The 9,249-nt window shown below is 41.6% G+C and overlaps 1 pseudogene; it reads right to left on the bottom strand.

Annotated features, from left to right (window-relative positions):
* Window positions 1-571: 571 nt before the first annotated feature.
* Window positions 572-1,983, bottom strand: LOC147359318 (acetyl-CoA acetyltransferase, cytosolic-like; annotated as a pseudogene).
* Window positions 1,984-9,249: the final 7,266 nt, after the last annotated feature.

Raw genomic sequence — 9,249 nt, 5'->3', positions numbered from 1 at the left:
TCTATCAATGACATGATAAAGTATCATAAATGTAATGACTTTGAAAGCAATACATATTTTCATCTGTTTCCACAGGTCATTAGTCAGATGGGCTTCGTTGGGTCTCTGCTTAGAGAATGTCACAAGGCTAAAATCAAGGTGTCTACAGGTATGTGTTCCTTTATAAAAACTTGAGAGAGTCTATATGACAGAATCTGCTTAGAAGCAGACTTTTTTTCTATGAAGGGCAAATGTTTTAGGCTTCACGGGTCATTCAGTATCACGTTGGCTGAGTTGAGTTCCATGCAGCTATAGGACTGAAGTCCCCATTTCTTTGATGACTGTTGGCTTATTCTCAGCACCTGAATTCTACTGCATTCCTTGACTCATATTCCCTATGCCTTTAAAGCCAGTAACTGTGGATCAAAGTCCTTTTCATGCTTCATCTCTCCTTCCAACTCCTTCAGCTCCTCATCTCCCTCCAACTTCAACCAAAAAAGGGTCTCTGGCTTTTATTTATTTATTTTCTCCTTGATGACTGATCTGTTTTATTTATAACAATGTTAGATGCAGCTTGCTTGTACCTTGAATATTACACATTAAAGTGCAACAGGCTGTCGAGTTTTGCATTTCTTGTGAAGTGGGAGATAGTTTCCACCCTCACATAGGCAGCAACACCACAATGTCCACCCTTGTGCTCCAGTGTGTGTAACAGGGTGACAAGAATACTACAGACAGATGCTCCAAGAGGATGGCCCAGGGCTATGGCTCCTCCTTCAGTGTTGACCTGCTCTGGGTTTAAACCAAGTTCTTTAGCTATTGCGACAGGGCTGCAAAGGCTTCATTGATTTCAAATACATCAACATCCTCCAGTGACCACCCTGCTTTTGCAACAGCTTGCTTTATTGCTGGAATTGGTCCTATTCCCATAATGGAAGGTTCCACATCTGCTTGTGCCCAGGAAACTATCTGTGCTAAGGGTGTGAGCCCACGGTTGCCAGCTTCAGACGTCTTCATAAGAACCACTGCTGCAGCACCATCATTCATTCCTGAAGCATTAGCTGGTGTGACTGTTCCCGTTCCATCCATAAGGAAGCAAGGCTTTAGCTTAGACACGGCTTCCGTGTTGCTCCCATGGTGAGGAAACTCATCTGTTTTAACTTCCGTAAGACCTTTTTTCACTGGTGGCTCGGCAAAGCGTCTGCCTGCAATGCGGGAGACCCGGATTCGATCCCTGGGTCGGGAAGATTCCCTGGAGAAGGAAATGGCAACCCACTCCAGTATTCTTGCCTGGAAAATCCCATGGATGGAGCCTGGTAGGCTACAGTCCATGGGGTCGCAAAGAGTCGGACACGACTGAGCAACTTCACCTCAAGACCGTTTTTTAGAAGATACAAAAACTGGAACGATCTCTGTCAAAATGGCCGGCCTTCTGTGCATTCTCCATCCTGTTCTGGGACAGCACTGCAACCTTGGCCTGTCTTCTCTACCCACTTGCCACTGTTTGGCCACATTTTCAGCTGTAATGCCCATATGATAGTTGTGGAATACGTCAGTGAGCCCGTCGCAGAGTATACTGTCTGTCAGTGGTTTTTCCCCAGTCTTGACTTCCATCCTCAAGTGAACTAAATGAGCAGCCTTGCTTATATTTTTCCATGCCTCCTGCAACAATGCTGGAGTCTCCTATCCTTATCGATTGGGCTGTGAGACCCACGGCTTTCAGACCTGACCTGCAGATCATTTGGCAGCTCCACGCTGGAACAAAGTAGGGGATTCCCGCACCCACACTGGCCTGTCCAACAGGGTTCTGCCCACAGCCTACTGCCAAAAAGTGTCTAAATATGACCTCTGAGACCTCTTTGGGAGCCACAGCACCCTTTTCAGGACCTCTCTAACAGTTGAGCCCAGGTCATGGACAGGAACAGTGGATAAGGCACCATTGAAAGAGCCTATGATGGTGCGCGCTGCTGAGACAAGGACCAGTGGGTCCAAGTCTGCACTCATCCTGCCACACTACCGCCTCCCGAGCAGCTACTGTGGGCCCCAGGGCAGCCAGCTTAGTGCTGGCTTTTAAAGTTTCATGTGATTAAATGTTCTTACCCATATAGTCTAGGGTACTATCTCCATGTCAAGATTAGTAACTTTAACTACATCTGCAAAGTTCCTTGGCCATGTAATATAACATTGTTATAGGTTTCAGGGGTGAGTGCACAGACACCTTTGGAAGGAGGCATTATTCAGTATACCACAATTACCAACCATCCCTGTAAGTTTCATGAACAAAGGTCCTATCTTTTTTTTTTTTTTATCATTGTTGCATATCCAATGTGTGACATGCTTGCCAGACACATAATAATTGCTCAATAAATATATCTTGAATCAAAGAAAGAATAAGTGAGCAAATGAATGAGTGAATATGTGGATCTAGAGTTTAGTAGAATGTTCTAACCTTGAATCAAACATTTAGGAACGTTGAGTGTATCTATGGGTCAGTGGTTAACAAAAGCACAGATTTTCACTTCAGGAAAACATGGATGTAAGTTGGTAGTTTTATTGTCAACCAAGGATCTCTGTGCCACAGTTTCTTCATATGAAAAATGGGAAATCAAAACTTCTATCTAGACGTTTTGCTGAGGATCAGATATATACGGCTGTATATCTCGTTCCTGAATATTACAGTGCCTAGCTCATAGTGAGCACTTATTATATTATAGCCATTATAAATGTTGCAGATATTTTGAGGTCTAGGTAGTTGATGGAATTAACTTATTTGGGAAGAAATGGAATAGAGGAGAGGGGGAGGGAGGGGAGAAGGGCAGGGTTGGGTCCAGGAGATGGAAGGGAAGAGAGAGGTCTCAGCAGAACACTGTCACTTAGCAATATTTAAGAAGCAAGTAACTAAAAAGAAGTAAGAATCAATAGTTAAAGATGCAAGAAAGATAGAGAAGAGCACAGTCTTTGGAAACAAAAGGGGAGGAGGAACTTGAAGGACAGAGTCACTAACAGTTTCAAATATGAGGACAATATCATGTAATGTAAAAATTGAAATGAGTCCACTATGTTATTGGATAAAGATGTCAGTGGTGACCCAGGAAGGAAGGTTTGGTGAAATATTAAGGAAGACATTCAGATGTAGCAATTTGAAGGAGAAATGGAAAAAGAAGGAATGAGAAAGCAGAAATGGAATGAGAAAGCATGGTCTTTCCAGAAGTTTGATGTTGAAGGAAAAAAGAAAGATGAGCCATAATTTGGAGAAAAGGCTTGATGTAAATGGGAATTTGGGGTGCACATGTATTTATTTTACTGTCCTTCACACCTCTCTTACCACAGCTTTTCAATCCCTTTCCTCTCTATCTTTTCCACCTTCCCTCATCAATGATAAAATTAATCAATTAATCAGTAAAAAGGTTAATCAATAGTAAATCTAAGAGAGAAATGGAAAAATTTATTTGAGCCAACTTGGGAGAGAGTTTTTCAGAAAACTCTGAGGCCTGTTCTGCAGAGGTAAAGGGGAATTCCCTCGTGACTCAGATAGTAAACAATCTTCCTGCCAATATGGGAGACGCAGGTTCAATCCCTGGATCAGGAGGATCCCCTGGAGAAGGAAGTGGTAACCAGTATTCTTGTCTGGAGAATTACATGGACAGAGGAGCCTGGTGGACTACAGTCCATGGGATTGCAAAGAGTCAGTCATGACTGTCACACACAAAGTGGGAAGCCAGCATATAATGTGATTTTAGAAAGAGGGTCCATGCAATCAAGCACACGTATTGGTAGAAGGCTATTGCTATTTGCAAGGAACAGATATGGTATGGTTTTATTGTTTTTCTAAGTGTAGGGAGGTGCAAGAAACCAGATTCACGAAATTTTCTCCTGAAAATATCTAACTATCTGAAAGCCAATTCTGCCAGTTTTCCGAGTACAAAGTGCCTTATCCTGATCTTCACCCTGAGTTCCTTTGTACTATAGGTCAGTGACAGCAGTGGGTAATGATTTCATTCTTGTAGAACTGAATGATGGGCAACATTCTTTATATTACAATCCCTTCCCTTTTGGCTTTAATGTCAACCAAGGTTTGAGAGATATTCTGTGACCAAGTTGTCCCACAGTACTAGAAATACTCATTCCCAGTTTGGGTGAGGATTTCATTGGTAAGTCACTTCATGGAGTATTACTGAAGTAGGCTTAGTAAATAGCAGCCAAAAGCCCCTGTCCCACCTGTCTTACTAGTCTGTTATAATCCAGGAAATGATTTCCTCTCGTTGCTTCTTCCCAAATCTAGACTTCCAGGGTTATAATCATTGATCTCATTGAACTGTTTTGAACTAAATGAACTGTGGTCAATGGTCTCAGTTCATTTAGTTCTTTTTGGTAGAGGCTTAGAAACACATTTGGTAATGCAAGAAATAATAATCTTGTAAGATAGGCCGAATGCCAGTAATATACCTAGTAACATTAATAAGATCATAAGAAAGTATTCAAGTTAAAACTTGCATTAGATGCAGCTCAGTATCTCCCCAGGTTGTCTGACCCAGGCTGCTCTGCACCAGCCATCTTAAAGGGAAATGACAAGTTGGAATCATATATAAAGTTCACCATAGACACTTGCATGTACCAGATGAGGGGTGGCTTATCGTGTTCTCTTACAGGGTCAAGAAAGGAATGTTCTCTTCTAAGGAGTTGCATGGCTGATGTCTGAAGAAGAAAAATCAATCTTTATGGTTGAGCAGGTATTTCTGCCCTTGGGGAGGTCTGGTTAATGCTCAGTGTAGATGCATAATGCATGCTAGAGGCGAGGGAGGAGGCCTACATGGGCAGAGAAAAGCTTTATGTTTAAATTTTTCTTATCTCACTTTAAAATACCAGTTTTATTTCATCACTCCATCATGCTCAACAAAGAACCTCAACTACTTCATGCAGCATATAGGAACTATCAGGTAGGACCTTTCTCAACTTGTTAAAATAACCTGCTTCCCACATCTCAACCCCCCAAAGGTCTTACCTTCTGCCTTGCTATCAAGTTGAAGTGATAAACTGTCACATATCAGAATAATTCTGTCACTTACGCACTGAATCCCTGCCCTGCTTGCTTTTCTACCATCTAGTGTGTGTTAGTTGCTCAGCTGGCTCCAACTCTTTGTGACCCCATGGACTGTAGCCCACCAGGCTCCTCTGTCCTTGGAATTCTCCAGGCAAGAATACTGGAGTGGGTTGCCTTTCCCTTCTCCAGGGATCTGCCCAACCCAATGATAGAACCCAGGTTTCCTGCCTTGCAAACAGATTCTTTACTGACTGAGCCACCAGGGAAGCCCACCTTCTTACCATGATCTTCAATGATTATTAACTCCTCTGTATCCCAGTTCTTTCCATTATAAAGTAGAAGCAAAAACTCACTATGTTAATGTAGATTAAATAAGGGAAGCATGAATAAAATGTTAATATAATGGCTAGTATTTAGTAGGCACTCAATATCTTTTCTCCTTTCCTTTAAAAAAAAAAATATTTTCCTGTATACGAGACAGCAAAAGAGACACTGATGTATAGAACAGTCTTTTGGACTCTGTGGGAGAGGGAGAGGGTGGGATGATTTGGGAGAATGCCATTGAAATATATATAATATCATATATGAAATGAGTCACCAGTCCAGGTTCGATGCACGATACTGGATGCTTGGGGCTGGTGCACTGGGACGACCCAGAGGGATGGTATGGGGAGGGAGGAGGGAGGAGGGTTCAGGATGGGGAACACACGTATATCTGTGGCAGATTCATTTTGATATATGGCAAAACCAAAAAAAAAAAAAATATTTTTGGGCACATTGCCCAGCATGCAGGATCTTAGTTCCCTGGCCAGGGATCAAACCCACTCCCCCTGCAGTGGAAGCCTAGAATCAACCACTGGACCACCAGGCAAGTCCCTCCCTTGCTTCTAATACTAAATGTATAACCTTTTTGGTACCTTATTCCGTTATGGTTTTTCCCCTAAACCCTTGTCTTCCTCTGGCATAGTCAATTATTAGGCTTTTTCATTAGACACTGTCTGTTCTACCAGCATCTCGGATTTCCCATTTCTTTTCCATTTTTTGCCTATTACATGCCAATTGTTCTTTACTCTTTTATAAGCTACCTCTGCAGTCCTACCTTCTGGTCTTGCTCCACATCTTTTCAATCATTGTCTCTATTCATACTCTTATTACAACACCAGCTCTGCATCATTTCACTTGTGAACCCTACTCTTTAAGCTTTCCTCCTTCACATGGTCCCTTCCCTCACCACCTCTTTACTTTTTGACTTGATATCTAAAGGCAATAAATGGAATGTCATTTATTAGATATACATCCCATGAGGAAAAGAACATCTGTTTCATCCATTGCTGTATCCTTAAGACCTTGAACTTTGATTGTTTCTTAACATTGAGTTAATGAATTAACATGTCCCTGCCTCGAATTTCCTTTCCTTGAAGTCACCAAACTGCTTTGCCTAACTATCAAATTTATATCTTCAACCAAAACTTTCCTTTTGTGTTTCAGGCTACCTGCTTGATAGTTCCCCTTAAATGTCTCATCTTGAATTAGACATGCTCCAAACTAAATTCAAGAACCTTACTTCCACCCGTCAGTTGTTTCTCCTCCACAGCCCTCTAGCTCAGTGAATCCACCTGTTGTTCCAATGAGACATTTGGAGTTACCATTTATGAGCTCATCCTAATCATTCCCCCTAACCAATCCTCCATTAAATCCACAGACTTTGTTATGGCATATCTCTTGGCTCTGTATACTTCTTTCCATCTCCATTGCTAACATCTAGTCAAGCACTCACTCTATGTAGGGTGGACTACTGCAGTAGTCTATTATATGTCTCCTTGTATTCATGCCTAAGCCCCGTGCAATCCATTTTCCATACAGTAGTAAGAACAGTATGTTTAAATGCATTGGTTTGAGCCAAAAAGTTCCTTCAGATTTTTCTGTAACATCTTATGAAAAAACCCAAGCAAATTTTTGGCCACCACAATAGAATTAATCATGTCACTCCTTTATTCAAAACATTGGAAAGAAATAATAAGCATGGCCTATGAGGATATACATAATTGAACTCCTGCCTGTATTAGCAGCTAAATTTTTTCCACTCTGCTTGTTATTTGTATTCTCATCACTTTCTCTAGAGTTCAGCTTTTTCTTACTTTGGAATCTTCAGAGAGGTAGTTCTCTCATTTATGTTTCTGCAGTCAGCTGCACATTGACTAGTTGGCTCTGCTTCAGCAGTTATTTGGTTGTCAGCTGGGTATCTCAGCTTTCCTTCATGTAGCCACTTGATCTCTTGTAGGCTGTCCTTGTGCTGTGGGCTTACTCTGTGGCAGAGGCAGAGTTGAAAACAAGTCATAAGATGAGCCCAAACTCAAAGAGTGGAGAAATAGACCTCTGCTAGATGGGAGAAACTGTCAAAGCACCTTGCAAACAAAGAACACGGATATAGGTAAGCCATTATCTGAGGCTATCAATACAATGAATCTACACAAGAGCCAAGTCTCAGAAAGAGAGCCTAATTATTTTCTTGCCTTTAAAGTATAGGATATTGGTATATGTAAATATGTGTGTGTGCTTAGTCGTTCAGTCATGTCTGACTCTTTGAGACCCCATCAACTGTAGCCGGCCAGGCTCTGCCATCCATGGGGATTATCCAGGCAAGATTACCAAGTGGGTTGCCATGCCTTCCTCCAGGGTTCTTCCCAACCTAGGGATCAAACCCAGGTCTCCTGCATTGCAGGTGGATTCTTTATCATCTGAGCCACCAGGGAAGTACATGAATACTGGAGTGAGTAGCCTATCCCTTCTTCAAGGCATCTTCCCAACCCAGGAATCAAACCAGGGTCTCCTGCATTGCAATAGATTCTTAACCAGCTTAGCTACCAGGGAAGCCCAGACGCAAATATAAATACATACAAATATCAATATGTACTTAATTGAGTACTGGAAGATATTTATATTTCAAAACTCCTCCAAAGGTAGTAAAAAAGTTTCCCTGGTGATAAGGACAGAGGCTGTAATGAAGTTTGGAATTAGGATTTGGGAAGTGGAAACAGGCATTTATTTTATCGTAAGATTATAAAGTGATGGTATTTACCTGGGCCTTGAAGAAAGTGCTATAAAAATCAAGAAAGTTTGAGAAGCAGTGCAGGAAGAATAAAACAATGAATAAAAGGGTAGATTTTAGAATGAGAGAAATTCTTCAAGGCTTCCATACTTAGGTAATTTCTTCTGTGTCCCTTTAGGCTCCAAAAGTCACAGATCCCTATATTAAACAGTAACACTGTGTACATTTCTTTACAGTATTCATTAATGTTGAAATTTTACATTATTTTGTGTAAGCTTCTACACAGAAGTCAGACATTGCCTGCGATTTTTCCAAATTCATTGAGCATAAATACTTTATACATGTAAACCAGTCAGAATGTCCATGATCAACAGTTCTACAAATAACAAATGATGGAGAGGGTGTGGAGAAAAGGGAACTCTCTTGCACTGTTGATAGGAATGTAAGTTGGTTCAGCCACTGTAGAAAACATTATGGAGGTTCCTTAGAAAACTAAAAGTAGAATTACCATATGATCCAGCAATCACGTTCCTGGGCATATACCTGGAGAAAACCATAATTCCAAAAGATACCCCAATGTTTATTCATTGTAGCACTATATACAATAGCCAGAACATGAAAGAAACTGAATGTCCATCAACAGAGGAATGGATAAAGATGTAGTACATATAAGAAAGTGAAGTCGCTCAGTCGTGTCCGACTCTTTGCGATCCCATGGACTGTAGTTTGCCAGGCTTCTCTGTCCATGGGATTTTCCAGGCAAGAGTACTGGAGTGGGTTGCCATTTCCTTCTCCAGGGGATCTTCCTGATATATACAATGAAATATTTCTCAACCATAAAAAAGGAATGAAACTGTGCCATTTGCAGAGATGAAAGGCACATCTGTCACACTCTGTCAAAGAGAGTGTGGCATCACTGACTCAATGGACATGAGTCTGAGAAAACTCAGGGAGATGGTAAACAACAGGGAAGTCTGGCATGCTGTAGTTCATGGGATTGCAAAGAGTTGGACATGACTGAGCGACTGAACAACAACGAAGCTGTCCTAGCAGACTTTCCCAGGTGGCTCAGCAGTAAAGAATCCACCTGCAATGCAGGAGACCTGGGTTTGATCCCTAGGTTAGGAAGATCCCCTGGAGAAGGAAATGGCAACCCACTCCAGTATTCTTGCCTGGGAAA

This window comes from Bos grunniens, chromosome 14 (assembly GCF_055505025.1).
Source record: "Bos grunniens cultivar Pamir isolate PY7600 chromosome 14, Bosgru_T2T1.0, whole genome shotgun sequence".
NCBI lineage: Eukaryota > Metazoa > Chordata > Mammalia > Artiodactyla > Bovidae > Bos > Bos grunniens.
The sequence above is the reverse complement of the archived record's forward strand: the minus strand, read 5'-3'. Positions and strand labels throughout refer to the sequence as shown.